Source organism: Dermacentor andersoni, chromosome 11 (genome assembly GCF_023375885.2).
Source record: "Dermacentor andersoni chromosome 11, qqDerAnde1_hic_scaffold, whole genome shotgun sequence".
Lineage (NCBI taxonomy): Eukaryota > Metazoa > Arthropoda > Arachnida > Ixodida > Ixodidae > Dermacentor > Dermacentor andersoni.
Window position 1 is genome coordinate 85,741,948 of NC_092824.1, and position 23,994 is coordinate 85,765,941.

The window sequence follows — 23,994 nt, forward strand, 5'->3', positions numbered from 1 at the left end:
TCTCACAGTCAATGACGGCGCAGTCTTTCTCTGGCTTGTTTGCCTTGGTTTCTTTCTTTCCTTCTTTCTTTCTCGAGACCGTTCGTGGCACAAGTCTGCTTTGATCGAGCAATGTGGGAAATAGCAGTTGATTCTTTCTTTCTTTCTTTCTTTCTTTCTTTCTTTCTTTCTTTCTTTCTTTCTTTCTTTCTTTCTTTGGGTCGTTCGTGGCTCAAGCTTGCTGTGACGGAGAGAGGGTAGAGGGAAGCACGGGGTGAGGGAGGGTTAGAAGGAAGGTGATTTGTTCGGTTGCGAGAGAAGGGCTAATGCCGGCTATAGTCGGCGTCGCTTGCCATCGATGCCTAATCTGACGCTTGTTGCTTTGCGCGTCGCTGTAAGAATACTACAAGTGACGTAACAAGAAAGCGCGGCTCTAGTGCGTGCGGCCCGTCGTGAGACGGCTTTTGTTCGCTGGGCTGGTGGCGGAAAAGTCAGGCGCACAAAGGCATCCGCTGTTCCGGTTTCGTGTTTCTCGGGGTCCTCTCCCTCTGCCACTGTTCTTCTTCCTTTCTCTCCCTTTTTTTTATATTCTTCCAACGTGCGTGACGGAATAAGTCGTCATAAGGTAGTTCGGTAAATAACAGCATGCCCCTTTGCGGAGATTGCAAGCACCTGTTGCTACCCCGTCCGTCGTACCTGGTACATATCGCCCTTCATCCTCCTGTGTTGAGGATTCTGTCACGGACGGAACATATTCGCACTTTAGCCTGTCCCGGTGGCATCGTCCTGAATATATGAAACTGCAACATTCTTGCAGCTCTTTTGTGTAAGAATGATTCGTAGTTCGATCGTGCTCTCGAACGCATACCGGCTAACTAAGGAGGAGAAATACAAAACTTTGACTTTATACGAAATAATACACACTGCCACTAACTTGGTTAGCTATGACTTGATTTTCCTGTTGAAAAGCAGGCATGAGGATCGATCAGACGTCGAGTGTTTGTAGAAGACGATATTAAGTCTAAAGCACGCTCTCGTCGCACCATCACTTGTATTCCTTTTCATCACAAGCCTATGCTTGCTTGCTTGCTTGCTTGCTTGCTTGCTTGCTTGCTTGCTTGCTCATTTGTTTGCCTGTTTGTCACTCGTCAAGAGCTACTGGGTGCGTCGCTTTGTCAATAAATGCGATAAGGGCTTGGCGCGAGGCAGCCACTTCTGGTTTTATACAATGGCCTCTTCTGGCTAGTGATGGCTAAGCCAACGGCTCGCGTCCTATACACGGCAGTTTATCATGCCATCGAAGCACCACGTGAAACCTGCCGCAGTAGATTGGTGGATATGAATTTCTGATGCAGAGTGCGAGGTCGCGGGCGCGATTCCCGGCTGTGGTACGTGGCTACCTTTCTATGCAAAAACGGTGGTGTTCTCGGTTCTATGTGCGCGCGAAAAAAAAAGTTGCAATTTCACCCCGTAGGCATCATTTGCGATAGCAAATTAGTAGACAGCTGTGTGTAGCAAAAACAGTAGTTTTATCGGCAACTTGTAAATATTGGCTTCCTAACCATATTAACAAGGATGGTGTCAGCGTGCACAGACAAACATGAACGCATCACACTCGCTGTCAAAACGCTGGCGCGAGGAAGTGCGGCAGCAGCAGCGAGCGAAGTGGCTTTCGTGCTGTCTATCGCTTCAACGCAAACCGAGCGGCGAGAACACAGCACACTCGAAGCTACGAGCCGTCAGCGCATCTAGACTGTGCATGCCCCTGAATCAGATCGCTGCCCGCGCGACCGCGCCAAACTCAGTTACTGTCGAAATACAACGCCCCCCCTGCCCCTATCTCCCCTCTCCCCGGTTCAATGCGCCCGACGGGAGACGGCGCGCTTCGTCCTCGCTTTTCTCCTCTGCACGCACGAGATTGAGCAGCGATCATCGGCTCATCCTCGCATGCTTTTAGTCGCACATACACCATAAGACGCGGGGCGACGATGTTATCGCCCTTGGGTTTTATGCGGAACATCACGATGACGCCGACGGCAATAATTCGCCTGGAGTGTCCGTTTAATCGCTATCGCAATAAAACACACGCAGTCAAAACTTACCCAGGGCCCTCTGATACACGATTTATTTGGAGACCGTGTGTTGCTATGAAACGCAAGACTAGTTTTTTTTTTTTTTTTTTTTTTTTCTAGAACCTTTATACCGCTTACAACCTTACGCATTCATGACGGCCCGACTGGTTCCGCGACACGGAAAGGTTTTGTTTCTTGGCACCGAATCGACAAATGAATAAAGAAAAAGCATTTCCTCGACACCGAATCGACAAAGGAAGTCCTACGCATCGCCGCACCGCGATCAACTGGATCCGTTCGTATACGTCAGTCCCGTTAGTTCCCGTTTGTTCGTTCAATCGCCGCCGAAGAGTGCTCGAAGCGAGCGTTGCGAAATATAAAAAAAAAATGACCGCAGTGTCGCGCCATCGCAGGTTGCTTATACATATAACGCCTGATTCACTGCATGAGGTGTGCATACGACGTGTCCTATACATTCCACGCTTCTCAGGTATCAACCTCACGCACGTTCGCTTGGAGTTAGGTAAGAAAAAAGAACGGCAGTAGAGTCGTCCTGAACGTGGAGCCATCATATTAAACTTGGGCCCAACTACATCGGCGAAGTTGGTATTCTAAATGGCAAACTTTCTTGTGATCGAAGCGACCGGATATAATGAGTGCGAAGTGCGTGCGCATACTTTTTATTCTGCGTTAACTCAACTTCTAGTTAAAGCCGCAGTGGAGGACTCCATGACGGTATTTACCACTTGGGTTTCATCGAAGTCGTGTCAGGTGTAACGTTCACCCGCAACACGGTACACCCATCGTCTTTTTCTTTCTTTTTCTTTTGCATTCCTCCTTTTTTAAGTATCCTGAAGGTGTAAAATTTCAGCGCAAAACCCAGGACAACAAAGAAGAGACGAGTCAACAGCACAGCGCCAGTGGTTGTCTCGTCTCTTCTTTGTGGGTTGTCCTGGGTTTTGCGCTTCTTTTTTATTATATGGTATTTAGGAGATGCTGTCGCCTTTAACTGGCGCCGGCTACTCCTTTTCACATAGGGATTTTAAAAGAAACGAATAAATCGTAACAAAAATAGTGAAACGCTAACAACACTAATTCCGGTAACATAAGGGCACAAATGTCACACTATAACTGAAAGACAACTCCAAATCATAAAAACACGAAGTCCAGTCAAGTAAGTAGACTAATGCCACGCTAAAACAAAAGTCAACTCAGTAACACAGCGACACAGAGTCCAGTCACATATGTGCACTTAAGCAATCACAAAGTCCGGTCACTTAACTAGACTAAAGTAAGTGCACATAAGAAATCACGGCGCTGAATTTTACACCTTCAAAATACCATGTACCAACTAGCCCCAACCGAAGTTTTATTCAAGTATCCTGCTGCCACGTCCGAAAATCAGACCCACTAGAGTTCTCTCAGGGGCGAAACGCGATAGCCCCCTTGCATTCCGTGTATCGTCCTTTGCGCTGGTACCAGTCGCATTTAACGCTAAACACGGAGGGGGGGGGGGGGGGAGGTTATCCGATTTGTTGCGCAAGACTAGTCGCACTAACACGCATCCAACAAGTTTCCAGGCAAGGGCGTTCGTCGAGAGACGCCTGCAATGCTTGAGTCCGAGGCTTCGTGATATAGACCACTCTATAGCTTCGGTCTTTTGGGGAAAGACACGAGGTTCACAACAATCCGATCCATCGGAGGACATGCGTCGCATACCCAACAACACACGTACAACAAGTTTCCAAGCAAGGGGGTGGGAGGGGGGGGGGGGGGTCTGCAATGCTTGAGACTGCTGCTTCATGATATAGACCACTCTAGCTTCGGACTTTTGCGGCAACACGTGAGAGTCAGAATAATACGATCCATGGGAGGACACGAGTCGTACCCCAACAACACACATCCAACAAATTTCCAAGCAAGGGCATTGGGAGAAGTCTGCAATGTTTGAGAGACTGGCTTCATCGTCATATAGACCATCCTAGCTTAGGTCTTCTCGGGAAACATGTGAGTGTCACTACAATACGATCCATGCGTCGTGTACCAACAACACACGCCCAACAAGTTTCCATGCAAGGGCATCGGGGGAAGTCTCCAACGCTCGAGTCTGAGGCTTTATTATATAGACCACTCTAGCTTCGGCCTTTTCGGGAAACACATGAGGTTCACAACAGTCAGATCCATCCAAGGACATGCTTCAGGAATATGACGGTTCGTATACAATATATATGCAAACTCCTCTTTGGACACATCAGTAAAATGGGGATTCAATGGAAGCCTTGAAACGGTGTGGGTTGGAATGGTGTACTGCGTCGGCGGAAAGGCCATTCCAGTCCCGGGCAGTCTTCACAAAAAAGGAATGAAGGCGTGCAGTGGTTAGGGGGAATGCGGAGGGTACACAGATTTTTCGTGACGTAATCGGCAAGATTGACGGTGTGCTGTAATAATGGCTGAAGTACTATAAGAGCAGAACGATAAAATTTGCGATGAAAGCGCAGTCTAAAAAAACACGACGCGCTTGATGGTACCACGGATCGTACGAATTTGCACGCAGGGTTCTTTACTTACGCCCACGTGTTTCTCGATTTATCCCGATGAGGTTGTGCGAAAACCAAACACAAAATACAGTGAATGCTATAGCCGCGTGCAGAAGCGCCTGGTTGAATGCTCTTTTCGCTGCTTTCATGCGGTATGCAGCTAGGGCGCCATCTAAACCACCCGAAGAGCGGCGCACGCCCCCTTTGCAACTCCCTCGTATGCAGACTGACCTACAAGCGCGGGCGCCAGAGCTGTGTATTCGGTTGGAAAGCTTCCGTCTCGGTAGCCCCAGGTGGCAGCGTCGAGGCGCCCTATAATTACAGTCGCGTCGATATAGGCTTAGCCTATAATAGCACGCTGCGTGCCCCCCCCCCCCCCCCCGCCCCACCCACCCAACTTCGACAAGACTTCTTCGAAGTTTCGGCCGAGGTCGCGCTGCGAAAGATCCGCCGCGAGGAAGAAAAAAAAAAGCGTTAGGTGCCCCAAGGGTTTGGGCCTTGCGAGGCGCAATGCGATGCGAGGCGCAATGCGATGCGAGGCGAGGCGAGGCGACGCTTTCGGCAAGCGGTTGAGCTTAGTCAAGCATTAGCATTGCAGCGAGTGTAAACCCCCCCCCCCCCCCCCGGGAGCTTTCTTTATATTTTTTAAACCTTTCTTTTTTTTTTTCGATCGACTGACATCTGATGGCAGCGGAGCTGGAAACGTATCGCTCGCCTCTCGCACCAACGCGTCGCGTGAAGCGTTCCGAGAGGAAGGAGAGGAGGAGGGGGAGCGAGTCCTGCTTTAAAGTTCGATTGCCGCGACGCGGGCACTTCTCGGGTCTAATTGGTGTTCGCGAAGCGTATCGGTAGCGGTCTCATTTGCATCCGCGCCTGCCTCCGCGCGCTGCCCGAGAGAGGCGGCGGCGGTGGGCCGCAACGCTACGCCAACTTTAATCGTTGCCGTCTGGCTTTCCGCGATGCCCGATCAGCGTGTCGGAATCGCGACCGTGCGTTGTCGAGCGTCACACTAACCGTGCCGGTCGCAGAGGGGCGGGTTGTATAGCGTGAGTTATGGCGCTGGTGTGACGCCGTCCTCCGGTTGCCAAGGTATCTCCCCTTCACCACTCCTCTGTCCGATTACTCTTTTCTTTTCTTGTCTTCTGGGGCGAAGTATATTCAGTACCAACCGGATCAGTATACACCGCATTTGCGGCCGTTGCTGTGTAAATGTGCGGTTGGCGAACGTTCGGGGCTCCGACGGTGGTAAAGGACGGCTCTTATTATAGGTTCTTGTAATTACACGTTGAATGCTCTCATTTACTTTGCGTACGCAGCTGACAGCCCGTGCCCCGACCTTCCTTTTCGCTGTTCTCCGTTCGGTGGGCGTTCGTTGTGTATGTTAAACTAGGCTCCGTACTTTAGTTGTGTTTTTTTCTTTAGTTTGAAATGCCTCTTCGACCCAGTCAACGAGGTCGCGCTATACGAGGAAGGATACACGATGTAGAGGAAGCCGACGTCGATCCAATGAGAATCCGGATGAAACTCAGCAACTCTCCCGCTAGCCCCGGTACCCCTGTTGACAGCAGCTTCAACTGAGTCTCACTTGACCGTCGATTAAAACTGTTAGTTTTCCAGAAGGCTTTCCAGAAGAGCAAAGCCTTTCTTTTTTCAGGGTCGACGCGACTCGTGTTGTTAACGTGAGCATGTTTAAAGATTAATGGTGGTTAACGTCTCAAAGCAAGGCGCGCCAAATGTGCGATGTTGTAGCTTTAGCGAAGGGCTACGTATTATTTTCAACTACCTTTGGACTCTTCAACGAGCACTCAGACCGTAGTGTATAGGCGAGCGTTGAATTCTGACCCCTGTGTGGAGTGCTTTAGCCTGGGATCGATCCCGCAACCTCGTGCTTAATAAAGGCGCAGTGCCATGGCCATTCAGGCCTCCTGTCGCAAGCGCGAAACCGTGTGTGGCGAAAGTCGTTGCTCAAGTGAAATGTTAGCGGCCATAGCGAAGCCCAAGGACTACAAACAAAATTCGCCCAAGCTTTCTGATCGCGTTAGCATACAGTACGAACTCCTGACGAAGTTCGTGCTGCTGACGAACTGCTGACGCAAGGGTGATTTGCACGCTCACAATGTTTGCTGCGCTTGCTCGTTTGTAGCGTCCGGGTGTATGTACAGAGGGGTGTGCCAAACCGGAGGCCCCGCCGAGAACCATATCGAAGCCATCGCGGTCGTTATGACGGCGATTAAACGTTCATTTATGCGTTCTGTTTGAGTAGCGAAGGCCTTCGTGGCCAACGCGGCCGCCGACCAGTCTTTGCAGAGGCACGCTCAAGCAATTGACGCAGGCGCATGAGGAGATAGCTGGATGGAACTAAAGGCTGAGGGGTGATTGATCAAGTCTGCCAGTCGGCAACACCGGTAGCGCCGACCTTCGTTAGAGCATCGCGCAATGTAGGCTTGTTATCGAAAACAGATGCACGCACAAATACATACATGCCCATGTTTCTCTCTCTCTCTCTTGTGCTTGTGCGTGTTTCTTTTATCCCTTTTACGCGAGACACGTTCGCGATGATGACATCGAATACATAGTTAACTGAAACTTGAAACGTGTTTCTATTTATTTTATTGTTATTCTATCGTTCTTGAATTTCAAATTGCCTAATACTTTGTTTTTTGTTTCTTTCGGTTGCAGGTAAGCACAACTGCTGTTTTCCCGCGAGTACACCTGTTTCTGTTCCGGCTCCCTCACAGAGAACGAACAAAGCAGGTAAAACAAGCCATACATAACCGGTTGGATACGCCTCGACCACCGCTCGGTTTTGCTCTCGCGAGTATCCTGAACGTCTGAAATGACTGTCATGCGCGTTATTCTGTGTGCTATGATATAGTTCCTTCCCCTGTTCCGTTTTTCTTTCTCACTTCCTCTGTCTTTCCCAGAACAAAGTTGCCATCCGCAGGTATTCCTGGTTAACCTTCCTGTCTAAAGCGCATGCGCGCGCCTACTTGCATTGAGCTGTTCCTTTATTTCGACTTCGCGCTTTTAATTATTGTTCCACACATTAAGCTCCAAAATATGTACAAACGTTTAGCACGTCCGCACCCTCGTATTATTAATGCGAAAGCATTATATGCCCAATTAAGCGAAAAATCCGTCGGCCTCACCGAAAGAGTGTGCAAAAATGGCTGGCGGCGCAGAGAGCAAAAATACATTGGAAAAAGCAACAACAACAACGGGGTTTGACGTCAGGGAGGTTCCCGTAAACTTGTTACATGAGGTCTGGATGGGAATCGAACCCGGGCCTCCGGCGTGGGAGACGAGCACGCTCTCCCAACACCACGGCGGCTCCACGGTTCTCTGTTGACCAAAGGTGTGGCCTAGGGCGTACGTCATTACGCACGTGACGGCGCAGCGAATGGGGAGGAGGTGGCGCCACGTCATGAGCGTATGACATGAGCGCGTTCGTGGCGTTCCGAGGTCTATAAACGGCGTAAGCTTTCGCACTCCCACACGTAAGTAGTCTTAGAAGCCTCTGCCGATTTTTTTTTAATTTCTTAAATTAAATTATGGGGTTTTACGTGCAAAAACTACTTTCTGATTATGAGGCACGCCTTAGTGGGGGACGCCGGAAATTTCGACCACCTGGGGTTCTTTAACGCGCGCCTACTAAGCACACTAGTTCATACCAAGCACACTAGCATGCAGCTTGGACGTACGAACAGCTGCGTCCAATCGTAAGAGCAGCAATCCAAACACATTGCTGTGCCTGTGCAGCGAAGTAAGGATATTTTGGTGAGATTCACAGAAATATAGCTTTTCGCTTATTCTTTTACTTTCTTTTTTATGCGTAGCCAAGTATTTTAGGTATAGCCAAGTGAAAAAGTAAAGAGAGCTGAGCGACTCGATATTTGTTTGTATCACGGAAAGCCAACAGACAATGACGCCAAGGAAAGCATGGGGGTTGGCTTCGTAGTTTGCGTGATTGCAACGAGAAAAAAATATTAAAAACTTGAACGTTGCGTTCCGTGAGGCGCCGTTTCTTCCCTATAAGAATATCAGCTGTACCTTCTAGATGTGATAGTCAACCAGAAATGGATTCCATGTGATCAGACATTAGGATTATTTGACGCAGAGACAATAGGGCACAAGTGATTGACCGAAATGACCGTTTGTTGTTCAAAACAACTGCACATTATATATTGTCAAGTGGTAGTGCCGTATAAAGAACACAGTGGCAATACTGTGGAAGACGAAACTAACTTTTATTGGGCGGACCTGTGCCCACAAACACAGGCTACACTTAAAGAACGGCGACAGCGGCGAATGTCGGCGATCGTCAAAATCTGATCAGCGGGTCAAGCGCGTCGACTTTTATACATCAGTGGTCGAATGTTCCAGAGTAATCGCTGGAACCCGCGTGCCTTCCACAAAGTTCTACACCATTGGCGTCGCGCATACGTGGAATCAGATTACACAAGATTCGGCGACAACAGACAGCGGATAGAGGCATCGATAACATTCTAGAAACTTCCGTTAAATGTAGGCGCGTCCTGCGCTGAGCGATAACATTTGTTAGGCGGTGAAACGTGGTCACCCGATAAAGATAAACAAGTACACGTGTCGGTGTATATATATATATATATATATATATATATATATATATATATATATATATATATATATATATCACTTTTTAGGTATATTACCGGGGTAGTTGGAGAAGTATGGGAGAGGTCTTTTCCCTGCAGTGGGCGGTGGAGGGCTGTAGCACTCGCGTTTGTTTGTACACTTTGAACGTATACGGATACCAACCGTGGTTGCTTAGTGGCTATGGTATTAGGCTGCAAAGCACGGGGTCGCGGGATCGAATCCCGGCCACGGCGAAAAGCACCCGTATACTTAGATTTAGGTGAACGTTAAAAAAGAAACCCAGATGGTCCGAATTTCCCAAGTACCCCCACTATACGGCGTGCCTCATAATCAAATCGATGTTTTGGCACGTAAAACCCCGTAATTTAATTTTTCAAGTATACGGGAAATTATTTTGCCTTTCACCCTTGGTCTTCCAAGACCATGTATCACACGTTCTTCGTCGCCAAGGCTAAGCTTTATTTTTACGGATTAGGCTGGCGAACACGTTCATTTGTTTTCGATTTCTTTCTTTCTTTCTTTCTTTCTTTCTATCTATCTATCTATCTATCTATCTATCTATCTATCTATCTATCTATCTATCTATCTATCTATCTATCTATCTATCTATCTATCTATCTATCTATCTATCTATCTATCTATCTATCTATCTATCTATCTTTCTTTCTTTCTTTCTTTCTTTCTTTCTTTCTTTCTCGCTTAACTGTGAGCGCTCGGTAGATCAAGTCAGCCAGGATGCATACCCTGGCCCTCCCACTTTAGGCTTCATCTCCGACCGCTTTTCGTAGTTGTACACCGCGTTCATAGAGTAATTTTAATGTGTTATCCAGTGCGCTCAACGACAGCCAACGATAACAGCAACTTAACTAATGAGCAAGGATGAATCAGAAACGGTTACACTTGAAGGCCTGACCACTCTATTACGTATTCATGGGAAAAAGTTCAGTAGGAGCACATGATGAATACTCGCGAACGACTACAGCTCAGACAAGGTATAGGTCTGCAGATGGTACTTTTTTTTTTTTGGATACGCAATACGTAATGCTAGTAAATTTTGGTGCGACAAAACACAGGAAAAGCAAATGTAAACTCTAAAAAAAAATTGCGCTCTTTGGACTGTATCTTGTCCCCAAAGAATATCATCGCCATCTGTCGTGCTTGCATTTCCTTTCTTGAAAACTCTGCACCTGCTACTTTCCTGTCGAGGATGCTATGTAACGCTTATAAGCACCGCGCACGGCATTAAAGAAAGGAAATGCGGGTTATATATATAACGTGCGTGTGCGTCTGCGTCCGCGTGCGCGCGTGTGTGTGTGTGTGTGTGTGTGTGTGTGTGTGTGTGTGTGTGTGTGTGTGTGTGTGTGTGTGTGTGTGTGTGTGTGTGTGTGTGTGTGTGTGTGTGTGTGTGTATTTCTTGGTTCAATATTCTTGGTTGCAATATACGGCACATTCCCTAAAAATGTCTTTCTTTATTTAAACGCCCGCGATAGCCAGTCTTAGATTTCGAGCAACCGCCACCTTTTATTTCCTTTTTTTTCTTTCTTTTTGATTGTTTACCCTACGCCGATGCTGTAACCGCCGAGCTGAGACCGTGGTTGCCCACCATCCATCCTCGTTTGCCGGAGAGAGGAATAATGGTGACCATAAATATGAATTAACCCGCCTTAAAGCACACGGATGTAAATAATAAAAAAAAAACTTAAGCAGCAGTCCCGGCCTGCAAGGTATCCTGCCCTAAGAGTTCTCGCCACTGTGCCTCGATACTGGAGACGGATGGGTGCCGTCTCAAAAACGGAACATGTGGAACGGAAAGGAACGGAGCAGACGAACACAATGCAGGCGTCGACGCCATGGGGTTGGCTCGCGCTGTTGTTGGGGGATGCCTGCGTTGTTTGCGCAGGACTCTCTGTGAGCGAAGATATGGTTTTCGGAGAGATGTATAGGGGGGCCATTGTAGCAGCAACGGCGATCATATTTCCTCATTACGCATCTCGCCGCTCTTCCTTTTTGACCGGAAGACTGCTTCGAAATGGACTCTCGAGAACGCAGAATCTGCCGCCGTTAGCGGTCAGGTGTAACGCGATGCCTCTGCGGATGCGTCGTTCGGGGTTGGTTTTAGGCGCTCCGTCAGCCTAAAAATCTGCGCAGTGGGGCGGAACGCTTGAGGCTGGGCAGACGTTTCATTCTTGATTGCTTTCGCGCGCAGTCAAGCAGACACTCGTTGCTGCGTGTTCTTCTTATAACGCTTAGATCTATGTCGCGTGATTACGCTGCGGGAGAAGCAGACCTTTCTGACAGTCCACTGTGAAGCCGTCGTAAAATGCTGATTTGCTTCTTTATTTATTCAACTCGGTTGAGGTAAGACAGCTGAGGTGCTATGAGAGAGGGTTTAATGCTTAGCCTTCGCGCTGTGATTGACCATGAAGAAGCGAGCTTTTCTAACAGACTGAGAAACCAACGTCACGGGCCGATTTATTTATTTATTTATTTATTTATTTATTTATTTATTTATTTATTTATTTATTTTAGTCAGTCGCAGGAAGAGACCTTTGGTTGTTTTAGAGACTGTATAGCGCTTAGAACTTCGCCGTGTGATATGTCGCTGATAAGCGTACTTTTCTAACTCTACTGCGAAGCTACAGTGAAATGTTTATTTATTTATTTATTTATTTATTTATTTATTTATTTATTTATTTATTTATTTATTTATTTGCTTAGTTACCCAACGTCCGTAATTAATTGCCGCAGGAGCTCCGAAAAATATTCTTTGTCGCAAGTACTCCGATCTCGCTTGCGCCGTCTGATGTTCATTATCTTGGCACGCTACACGAACATTCTTGCATTCCGCCCGATGGGAACGTGGTCGCTGTAGCGGCAAATCCAACCTTCGACTTGGCGCTAAGAAAGTCATAACCACTGAGGCATTTCGACGCGTAAAGTGATGGCTCACAGAAAAATGTCGCGTCCTCTGGGTTTGAGCTTACTGCTAGCAGAAAATTTGCACAGAAAAAAACACCAACTTATAAGTTGCTCGAGAAACAGACTTTTCCGAAAGGAAATATAGGAGAACAAGCAAGCGAAAGTCTTAGATTGGTGCCAGTGTTGTTATGGTGTAACTCATTATTGCGCCTTAACGAAGGCAAGCCGCTTTTCCAAACAATCCGATCCCTCACAAATGTGGCAAGATGGAAATTATAGGAAAGTGCACGGTTTAAAAGAAAAAAAAAAGAAATCCGAAAAAAGGAGCTAGGTTTTCAAATCCAATTGGTCTGTAGCTTGGTAAAGGAGGTATTCCTTACCTAAACTTTCTTGGCTGCAGTAACAACTTCGTGTGTTTCCCCAACGATCCCTGTAAAAAAAAATTAACGCTAAAATTAACGATAAGCTAACGTGTTTAACCTACAAATGCTGAAAAGTTTTCATCGCGCCTTTGAAGGCCACAGGACCTTCTATGCAGGCAATGGATGGGGGCAGGTGGCTCCACTCTGTTGTAGTTTTCGACAAGAAAGATATATATGCCCTATCATTCGAATATCATCCTGCAGTGGAGATAAAATTGTGCGACGACGACGACGACGACGATGATCTAGAACCACAGCATTACCCGGCAGGAGGACTTGCTTTGGGCTACTTGTTTGCTTAACGACATATTGTCGCGCGAAGGCACAATCACATAGAAGACACGTCTGTATGCTACATGTGTCTGTGTGTCGTGTGATTGTGTGTCGTCGTGTCTGTGTGTGCCTGGGTGTGTGATTGCCTGTCGTGTGTCTGTGTGAAGTGACGTGCATCTGTGTGTCTTCTTTCTGAATGTGCCTTTGCGTTACGTTATGTAGTCAAACAGCATTATCATCTGTTCGTAGCACCAAAAGCTTCACAGGTAAATAAGAAGTACCAGCCGAAGATTCAGAGCGGCATACCGACAGCGATGATGTTTTTAATACACTCTGCAATGCTCACGTACCAGCGGCTCATAGCAACGCATTACCTAATAATTCGCATGGGCCTGGCGTTCCAGCCTGGCCTTACGGTTTCTGTTTGTTTGTTTGTTTGTTTGTTTGTTTGTTTGTTTGTTTGTTTGTTTTGGTTGTTCTTCTTCTTTCAAATAGCGGCTGCCCTGCCGGATGCTGCGCGCTTAGTGCTTCCTCGAAATGCGAGCCCAGAAATCATTTTATAGATCTCTCAATTAAGCAAGGTCAAATCATAAAGCTCATACAAACATTGGACCGTGCCCCATTTTCCTTAATGATCGCTTCATTTGCCGTCGATATAGAGGGAGCTTCATAAGAATTCATATTTGAAGTCCGGAAATTTCGGAGGTGATAACGCGCGCGCTGAAGGCTGTTATTAAAATTCTTTTCCCAGAGCACCTCATTATCTCTGTGGACTCTCTATAAAGAGCGCTACCAATAAAGGAAATTTTGCCGCAGTGGCAGCACTTGATGAGAAAATACCTCCGCAAACTTCACACAAGCGAGAGAACAAAGAAGCAAAAAAAGATTGACAGTGAGCAGAAGACGTAATTTAAATGAAACAAAGTCAACGCCAGGCGAAGCAGAAGAAGAAATAGACGATTAAAAACAAGAAGTAAGGCCACAACAAACGAGACAAAAAATAAGAAAAAGGAAGGAACGTCACGTGGTGGCTACGCGCGGCCAGGAACAATCAAAATGCCGGAAAGAAAACGGACGGCAAGGAAAGATGTGAAGAAACCGAAGCAGACGAATAAAGAAGCGAAACATATACGGAGGCATGACGCAATGGCTAGAGAGGTGAAAACGCAAGCAACGCAGCGCAGCAGACAAAGCGAAGCAGACGAAACGATTCACTGGCCGGCGGGCCGGATCCGCATCGGTGGTGCTCAGGTGAACGCACTTCCGCCTTCTCCATATGCGAACAATGGAGAGATATGAGCAAAGCGCCGTGCACTTTTTTCCCCTCCTCCTCGTGGGCGGCCTCTACCTTGAATCTTGCGTAATTCAGGCGCCCGCGGCTTTATAGCGCGCTCAAGCTAAACAAGAAAAGCACGTGCAAAGACAACAATGCCGTTAACAATGGACGCTGTTGATGTGTACTTCTGCTGCTGCTTCTCAGCACCTTTCCTGTGGCACGGCGGCACGCCATTTTACCCACTTCTGCTCTGACTGTTGACGCCACTCTGATAGCGGTGGCTTGTTTGTTTTCGCCTTCTGATCCTAAAAAATGGGAAAAACCGTCAATAACGGATTTTTCTTTCAGCCAGGCTCACTTTTTCTTAAAGGTGTGATGGTGAAGAATGAAACCCCAGGAAAATAACACACAAACAGCCCGCACAACAAAGAAACGCATTATGCAATATAAGCATGTGAAGACGCGTGCGCCTTCAGATATTTTATGACAATAACTTCCTTCACACATTGTTGACAATAGGTAGATGCCGCTTTAGCGCGCCGCAGCCTAATTACTGATGACGCGATCCCACTGCGAATTCGCTTTATGGTGAAATATCTGTTTGCGAGTTATACTGAAGTTCATGTTCATGACTGGGCGGAGCTTGCTAGGAACGGGCCCATGTGGGACGTATAAAAGATCGCCTCCCATCGCCGATGACTCTGACACTGGCAGAGCGCCGAAATCGTACTGCGAAGCGGCAAACCTTAGGTTACGTGTACCCCAATCACACGGGCCAACCACTCGAAAAAAAAAAAAAAGAAGTGCGGGTTCGCCATTATGGAGGACTCTGTATCGGTTGCTATGATCCCGCTTCGACGGAAGTTTAAGTGACGGTTAAACGATAGCCAAGCTCGTCGCCCTCCGCAGCGCCTCTATAGGCTAAGGCACGAGAGCTTCTTTCTCGAATTTGCGCAACTCAATATGTTTTCAGACAGAAACCTGGGAATTTTTACTGGAGACTTTTGCTTCTCAAAATCTGCCTTTCCTCATTTCAACGTGTCGTCTTCAAGCCACCTTGTCATTTTCCCCCTCGCCACACAGCGAAGAAAAACAAAACGTTGCCCGCCGCCACTACCATCTCTGGGATTCGAACTCGCGCCGAAAAGGCAATCGGCGGTTGGAAGCTGGGAATAGCTAACCACTGGCTTTGCAATCACGTGGCTCTGGAGCTTGCGGCAATTTATGTATGCAGAGTTTTGTGCGTCGCACAGGCTCCAAGAAGGGCGGCACCTGCGCATGTATTTCGGAGGCTACAGTATAATCAATGCGGTAACGGACGAAGACCGCGTTCTGCACGCTGAAAGTAAGTTGTTCTCGTGAAGGCGGCAGCGTCCTCGGTGTAAGTCTCGAAGCAAATCAATAAGTGCTATCTAAATTTATGTCCCAGCTTTGGATGCCTCTTAGTTACCTGAAAAAGATCTCGAAAGCTAGGCTTTTTGCAAACTGGGAGCGCTGGAAGTGAGCCGGAAACACGCGATTGCCGCCACGTTTCTTGAACACCATCTAAATCTGCTGATTTTACGTAACTCATGCCGTTGGTCATACATTTCTCATTCTAAATGATAGCCTGTGGTATACTCTAACGAGACCAGTGTTGTGCCATTGATTGCAGCTCTCTGCGAAATATGCGCGCCTTTTCCACGGCGCCGTTAATTAATTATACGCCGTCGTCGGCACGCATGTTCTTCACACAATCGGCCGTTGTTGCGCTGGACTCGCGTCGACTTGTTGCTTCTCGGACGCGTTACCTTGGGAAAAAAAGACAAATTGCGCGCGAGAATGAAACCCTGTCTCGAATTAGCACAGCCGTAAGGCGTCTCCTAGCTAGGTATGTCCATTGGGCGCGGCGTCAGCGCGAAGGGACCGGCGAAGCGCATATGCTTTGCAAGCATTCGTACGTGAGCGGAAATCTGGGGCTGCTGCTTAGGGGGTACAGGGGCCCATTCGTTCCGCCCAATCATCGAAGTAAACCGGCACGAATAATGTTCCGCACTGGCACCGCCACTTCCATGTAGCTGCGGTTCGAGCAACACTGAACGCAACTGCCGAATAAGTTGAGGCTTGAGCGATTTCGAGTCGACTGCAGCACGGGTTTGTCTGGAAACCGTAAGCCTTAAGTAAGTGCATTACGACATAGAGTTTCATACTGAGAACGCTAGATGGAAACCTCATGGTTGGAATGCGAGTACACTGCACGCAATTGTCGGATGAGTTGAGCGATTACGTGCCGACTCTCGTTCGGGTTCGGTTAGAAACCGGAAGTCCTAGACAAGAACCTTACACCATACAGTTCCAAACGGAGGATACTAGATGAAACTGTGGTGCTATCTCTGTGCGTTAAATTGTGTGGTAAACCCATATGAACGGGTGTCTTGGAGTTCGCCCTTGACTACCGACGCCTGTGCTGATCAAACTTAGTTCAATAAAACTGACTCATCTTTCTTTCTTTTCTCTGACTTTTTATTGTGCATGCACGTTTCTGCGTAGTGAGCTCTGCATATATGGGGATTAGTATGGTCGTGCTGTTCAAACAGCGATAGCCCTTAATCTCATGCACATTACAGGTCGTGCAAAAACCCGACGCCCACTCAAGGAGGTTTCTAGGTGTTATGATGTGGGACAGCTTTTAATAAAAACATAATGCTTGGTGTATCACTTCCTGAAATGTTTTTCTACTACCTCCAGCAAGCCATTCCGCGAACGCAGTGTCGTCGCAGTGAGGTTACTGCATTTATATTCGCCTTCTTTCAGTGCTAAGTTCCGTTACTCTGATGAAGCCATCGATGTGAGCCGAGGAGCGCTGCAGTGTCGGCATCATTTGTTTTCTGCGAGCTTGAACAAGTGTGGCGGAGTTGCTATATACATCAGGAAGCCTATGTCGTAAGTTTCCGTATTGAGTTTGTCAATTCGGGTGTTCTTTCACGCACACCGAGCTTCCGGGACTGGTGCATGCGTGGTGCAGATGGGTCTTCCTACACTCGGCTGTCATCGAGACGTGGCTTCCATCGCTAGAGACTCGAACCAGCGACGTCGTGGCCAGAGATCACAACGCGTCGTACACATCCGAAGCCGCCTCGCAACGAGGCGCCTCGCGCGTGTTGAAGTGTCCCGGGAAACACGTGACCAATGATCACGCAGCGCGCTATATGGCAGGAGGCAAGGAGCGTGCGAGGCGCGAATCGGCCACGAGCCCGCTGCGCGGAGTGGGTCTTGACGGGTCGGCTCGACCTTCTGACCTCGGTGCCACCCCCCCTCCGCACTCGCTACACACGGCCCGCAGGCCGAGCTCCGCCGGACGCCTGACTGACTGACTGACCCGTTCGGACGACGGGCCGGCGATTACATCGACGAGGCGCGCGTGCCATTGCAGTATGAGGTCAGCGGCTACGAGCTGCATGGCTGCATGACCGCACGAAGAAGAAAAAACTAAAGAAAGAAACAAAGAAAAAGAAAACGTTGGAAGCACTTAACGGTATAGCATGAAACGCGAGAGCGCCGTAAGCACTTATGCGCATACCCGCGTGCTTCCTATATAGCGCGTCGTTCGAAGTCGGCGCCGAGGCATACAGTCTCGAGAAGCCGCCCGGCCCGGCGTGGGTCTACGCGGAAGGAAACGTTCATGATGAGAACGGAAGTTCCCGAGATCGTGGTAGTATGGTATGCTGGCGCGAGCTTCGATTGCCGGAAGCTGTCATTCTCCCTGAACGGAGACATCTGGGACGCGCGGGGCAGATCGAACCTGCGGGGCTATGCAAGCTCGCTCTTCTGATGACCCATCGTCCGTGGCGCCGCTGGCGGCGCTGTATCGAAGAAAGGGTAATAGCAAAAGTGGTCTGAACGAGCCGCCCGTTTCTCTCTCTTTCTTTTGTGTGCGTGGAGCTTGTGTAATCACAGACGACTGTCCGGTTTTGTCGTTGACGTGGGGTATTCGTGAATGATATATCGAATCGGGGACGGGCGACGCGAGTCGTCTGTGCGACACATCTTCTGGTGAGGCCACACGAGCTTGTGCCAGCGGAAACATGCAGAAGGAGACGCACGTGTGTCGTCTGCTCCGGGTCCGCGTAGCAGACGAAAGCAAATTCGCTAACTAGCACTTTGCTAACTATAACCGGATGGAGTATTCGAATGCCCTGCCATAGAGCCGACCGACACAAATATTTTGTGGCTTGAATTCTTCGACAAGCACCCTCGCTGTTCCCCTCGTGCCCGCGGCAAGCATTAACTCTTTGCTCCTGGGTGTCTCACAGACGGCGGAACGCGAACGGGAAATCATGAACTAGAACACCTGTCACGAGTAATACGTCGAAACTGCGATGACGCACCTCTATACATATCCGGTTGTCAAGGCATGCCGTAACCGCCAAACTAACCTGACAAGTGCAAGTCATGCCAGCATCCAACGCGAAGTTGCGAAAGCGACGGAGCCGAACGATTGTAGTCTCGGCAGCCAGCGCTGACGTTTTCCCGTTTCATTTGTGCGTGACAGTGCGTTTCTGAAATAGCTTTCGCTGATGGATATCGCTTTTTTTACGCTGATGTTGTTCTAAGTCGGAAAGGTCACACAGGGATTTCGTCTAAGCAGACGAAAGAGCCCTTGTAGCAAAAGATATGCGGATTAGTTTTGCACTTCATGAAGTTTCCTTGCTTGCATCTGCTGTCCAAGGCTTGTGCACAGTTTGTTTCTACGTGCCTTATATGACAAGTAAGACCATTTCCTCTTCAGATTATTTGTTCTTGTGCGGACGTAATATGCAGAAGTCGCTTGCATACGCTCATATACGTATAAGTTAGAAGCCTTCTAGTGGACACTGCCGTAGGTTTGTCAAAGCAGACGGCTCGCGTTTAGACCGACGCGCAGAGGGCACAATTGAAATAAACCACCACAAAATAAGATGAAGCGACCTGGGCATGCAGTGTCCCCGTTTTCTCCTTGCCTTGCTGGTTCTCCTGTGTTAGTTTTCTTCTTTCACAATGTTAAGCCGATTCGCCCAAATTGCTCTGTTCACTCTTACGCAGAGCAACAGCCATATACGGGTGGTGGGTTTCGTCGAACGCCAACAGACGGCAACGCGTGTTCTCTATTAATTTTTTTTCGGGATCACTCCGAACAGACGACTCCTATTCAGAAAACGACACGGCAGACGACAGTTGTGTTGCAGTCCGCTCTCTCGCAGACCGCAGCCACCCGGTGGCGCCATAATCGCGAGTCCGTTGCGCCAAAGGGCGGTTGTTATCTGCGCAACCTTTTTCCACGCGCGTGGCGACCTAGAGGGCCACTCACCCGAAAGCCCTCCGAGAGCTGTAATTTGCCTTTCGCCGTGTATGGCCCCCAACAGCCGCGCATATGCGTGCGTGACGCAACAATTGCTCAGAACTAACACACGCAAGCACAGACACAAAGAAAAAACGAAACCACTCCCACGTGCCTTCCTCCCCGATGCGTCCTCGACTAAAGGCGACGCCATCTTGTTCCGCCCCACCGCATAGCTTTATTTCTTCTTTTTTTTTTCTCCCTGATCCTGCTCTGTTACGTACGCATTCCTTCCGCCATGCCTGTGCTTTCTCATCGGTGGTGACCCAATTAGGCGTCCGCTGTTTAATTAGCAAATTGTCAGGTTTGCGCCCGACCGGGCAGGATAAAAGCATGCGTGTCGTCTCCGCTGTCGTAGCAAGGGGCGTGCAATGCTGTGAAGCCCTGCGGCTGCCGTCAGCTCGCCACGTCGCTCGTGGTTCCTTCGCATGAGTGTGTCGTCTGCTGGCGCCCAGACGACATCAAACAGCGGTACCGGTGACGCGAAGCCAGTGTGACAGTTACGAGCGACCTCTATCGAGCGGCCCGCGAAATTGCTCTCCACAATCGCCTGCGAAGTACTGTACTTCGTCTCGAACATTAATGACAAGCTCTGGAGTATGCTAGTATGCCGTCCGCAACGCTGCATAAGTTTACCGGGGGCGACGTGCGGCCATTCTTTTCCCGCCTATCTGCCTGAGCGGTCTCGTTGTCTTCGCTTCCGCAACATCGCATGCGGTCATTGTTTTCGTTCACGAAGCCCCGGCTTTTGGACGCGTCGCCCTAACGTGTCGCAAGCCTCGACATCGCCGCCCTCTGGTTCTTTTTTTGTTGTTGTCTTTTTTTTCATTATCGTCACTGGCAAAAAAAAAAAAATTTGATTAGTTCCACTCTTTGCGTTGGCCAAGAGGCTGTACGGGGTCAGCTCGGTGTTGCGTTCTAGCTGCTCGCGCTAATTGAATGGCGTATACAGACACGCAGTTATTACGATCTTTGGTTTAGAGAGCGCGACACCGACGACGTTGCCCTGTCAGGCTGACACTTTGTAGTGCGCGTCTGTCCTGGCCGTTCCGAGCAGGCGAGTAGACGTCGCAGTTGACCCGCCATATTTGCGCTCGGCCGGGTTTTTTGAGGGTGGTGCCTGCAGCGGTGACAGCGCTGTAATTAGGGCACGATCGAGTCCACGTTGCAAGACCCTTCGTCGCGCCACTTCACCGCTTTAGCGATACTAGCGACCCTGTTGGGTCACTTTGTTTCTCCATCAAGACTGACGAAGCAGCAAACTGTGGCAGTCAAAAGTGCTCCCGGAGTAAGCGTCATCGAAGAGCTTCGACGACAGTGCTGCTCTCTAGCGCATTCCTAATCAGAATGACAATGCCGCCCTCCGTAGAAGCGCGGGTTTCAACCAGGTGACTGCCTTGGGGTATTTATCTAGCAGCTATGTTTAGTGGGAATGCTAAAGGCAGCAAAACTTTAGCAGAAAGCACGTGGCATATGTTTAGCAAATAGTACACTTCGTCTTGTTGACTTGTTTATATTAGTGCAATTGTTTTCAGGTTGAGTTGTATTGCGATTGCAGGTCTTCTTCCTTTCTTTTTTCTCTTTTTCTTTTAGGTGCAGAAATGTTCATGTTTTGAGCGTTCGCACAAACATAATTTAAGGGCGTTCCATCCTTGTTAATTTTCACAACGTCGATGCAAGATTCAGACCTAATCGAATATAACTAAACCATGCAAATTTCGCCCGGCGATTACCATCGTTTAGTTTAAACGCCGGGGTCATATTCGCGACCGCCACATTGTCAAATTTCGCCACGTTGTCAAGTTCTGTCACGGTGACTTTTTGAGTCAACTAGGGTAGTGCCGTAGCGGCCGCTTGAGTCCAATCACATATTATATTGTGGCGAATACGACAATATGGCGTAATTTGATGATTTCCAGAATCGTATCTTCCTAACTTCTGAAGGATGAAAAATGCGGAACTTTATCTTCCAAAGCGCGCAAAAACAAAATATTTTGAGAAGTTATCTGGAGATCTGTATGCACCGCTGAGAGATATATTCGGGAGCACCGGCAGGAAGTTTGGCAAGCGCTATCACGTGGCCCCCAAAATCGGGTGGCGTGCTGCGCCTGCATGCGACTTCCAATCTCGGTTTGTCATCTGTAGGCTGTATGGGGAGTTACTGGCCTGCCGTTCTGAGGCTCGGTGCATTTTGAAGCGGTACTGTGCATCGCACTTTCCCTCCCTATACAGACGTATGGAGCGTTCGATTTTAAAATGCCGCCATCACAAGCCATCGCAGCAGAGGGTGACGAGGGCACTGTTGCAGTTTTTAAGGGCAACAGAATCGGACAAGCGGCTGTAGCCTGGACAGATGTTTATAGTGCTGCAAGTGCTACTGTGCTGTGCGGTGACAGCATGCGGCGACAGTGACCGACTGTGATTATATGTCTATGCTCCTTTCTTTCTTTATCTCTACTTTGTTATCACTTTACCTCCCCCTCCCCTCTTTCCGCAGCGTAGGGTAGCAAACCGGATCTTCCCCTCTGGTTAACCTCTCTGCCTTTCCCATTTCCTCTCTCTCTCTCTCTCTCTTGATAGATTAGCTGTCATCACCGCTTGACATCAGAACGGCGTAATGGCTGGTTGACCGCGTGTCAAATCGAGCGCACCGATTAGAAACCACCATTGGCGCGTCAGGTCGGAGCGCACAGCTGAGGAATGCAGTAAATAAGCGGTGTGTGTCATGTATACGAAGCGTATCGGAGGCCTCCTACACCGAATCTGCTGCGCCTACGTGAATAAATATGATAGGGAAGCCAGCGGGACCTTGATGCATGTCAGATTGAGACAACAAACGCCTGCCAGTTGGCGCCAATTGGCGTAGGAACCGGGATTTCCGTTCTTGTACAAACGTCTACGCGTGGCCTTCAAGAAGTCGGGAACGCAGCTTCCACTGAAGCTAATAATTAGTTGAGCAAGTGCATCTCACTTGCCTTGGATCGCGGGCGTTTCATCGAGGTCACAAAAGCAAGCGCATTAAGACTGCCTGATTGAAAATCGCTTCTAGAAGGCACGCATTGTAGGATCACTGCGATGTAGTACCTGTGTATACCGCATAGGGTTATTCGATCGTGTCAGTTGCCAAACTCCGCTTTAAGCTCCCAGCATGCCCCAGTACTTTTGTGCGCAGGGGGTTGGGGGCTAATCGAGTGACGTGCTACCAATGATCGACAAGACGAGAGTCAGCCGTCACTCTTTGCCTGCTAACTACAATTATTGAAATGACTAATCTGATTGGGAAAAACAGGTACTGCAAAAAAAAAAGAAGGCGCTGCTCATTAGGCTTTTATGTTAGTGCTTGCTGAGATCTTAAATTTTGTTGTGCGCAAATGGAAGTATGTTATTATTAATTTTGTTGTCCGTATGTGATGCGACAAAGAACGTACCTGCCACGTTGTTCGCGAGTTACTGTTTCCTTGCGTTTCCTTCTGGACACGCTCGAATGCCGCCGTGTTGTCGAATTCCTCTCATGCTTGCACTTTTGAGCCAATCATGGAGGGCGCAGCCGGCCTGTGAGTGTAAGCGAATCACGTGTAATAAGATGGCGAATTTCACAACATCAAAGATGCTTGAAAAATACCGAGGAAGACAACGCGCCTCTAGCTTTTTAAGGTTGATCTCAGTTTCACAATGTATCACCATCAGCTGTACTGTTCACCGGATATGTCCTCGAGGATTCAGCTTTTATAACAGCGCCGAGGCATCCCTCTCCAATTTGAGTGACGTTGTCATGACGAGCTATTTTGTGTGTATTCGTTCGCTTTCGCAAGATCAAGGAATAGCAAAACGTCTCTATAGCTCGTCAGGGTTGTTCGCACCTTCAGAAGATGTCCCTACAGGCCTACTGTTTTCCAGACACGGCAGCTAGTATCCGTGCATAAGTCTAACGCTGCTACGCCTATACGCTAAGCTAACGCTTTCTGATATATGGGGCTTCGGCGATGACGTCGCGAACGCGTTCCGCGCGCATAAGTAATCTAGGTGGTATTGGTTATCCCCCCGCAAGCTTGACGTCTCCTTCTTCTGACAGAGTCGTCTGCAGTCGTCTACGGCGGAGCAAAAGCCTGCGCGCGTGATATGGGTTCGCGTTCAGAGCTGTAGCGCCCCTCCCCCCCCCTCCCCCGCCCCACCTTCTCCCCACCCTCCGCCTTGATCGCGAGACTCGCTTAGTCCCCGAGACGTCCAGGCATCCCGTCGCTTTATCATGCATGCCTCTGTGACAACGCCACAGGCACAACGCCCGCCCCGTTCCATGGAACGCGACGCAACGAGGCGTGCGTCGCGAACGAGCGACGTGCCACGCCAAGAATTGGCCACGCTAAACCCTCGCCACTGCGTGGACGGTGGTACGAGTCGGCCTGCGTGAGTCGGAACGCGCGCGCTTTCTCGTTCTCTACGTGACCGGGTTTGGCGAGAAAACGAACACGCATCTATCTAGCTGTGCGTATAAGGCACAGCCGAGAGCTGCATCGGTTTTCCCGGA

General features: G+C 48.9%; 1 protein-coding gene across 1 annotated transcript in view; it reads left to right on the plus strand.

The window, feature by feature from the left end:
- Nucleotides 1-23,994, plus strand: part of LOC126517775 (ATP-binding cassette sub-family G member 8) — a 320,167-nt gene that overhangs the window by 202,711 nt on the left and 93,462 nt on the right. The gene's annotated exons all lie outside the window — the stretch shown is intronic.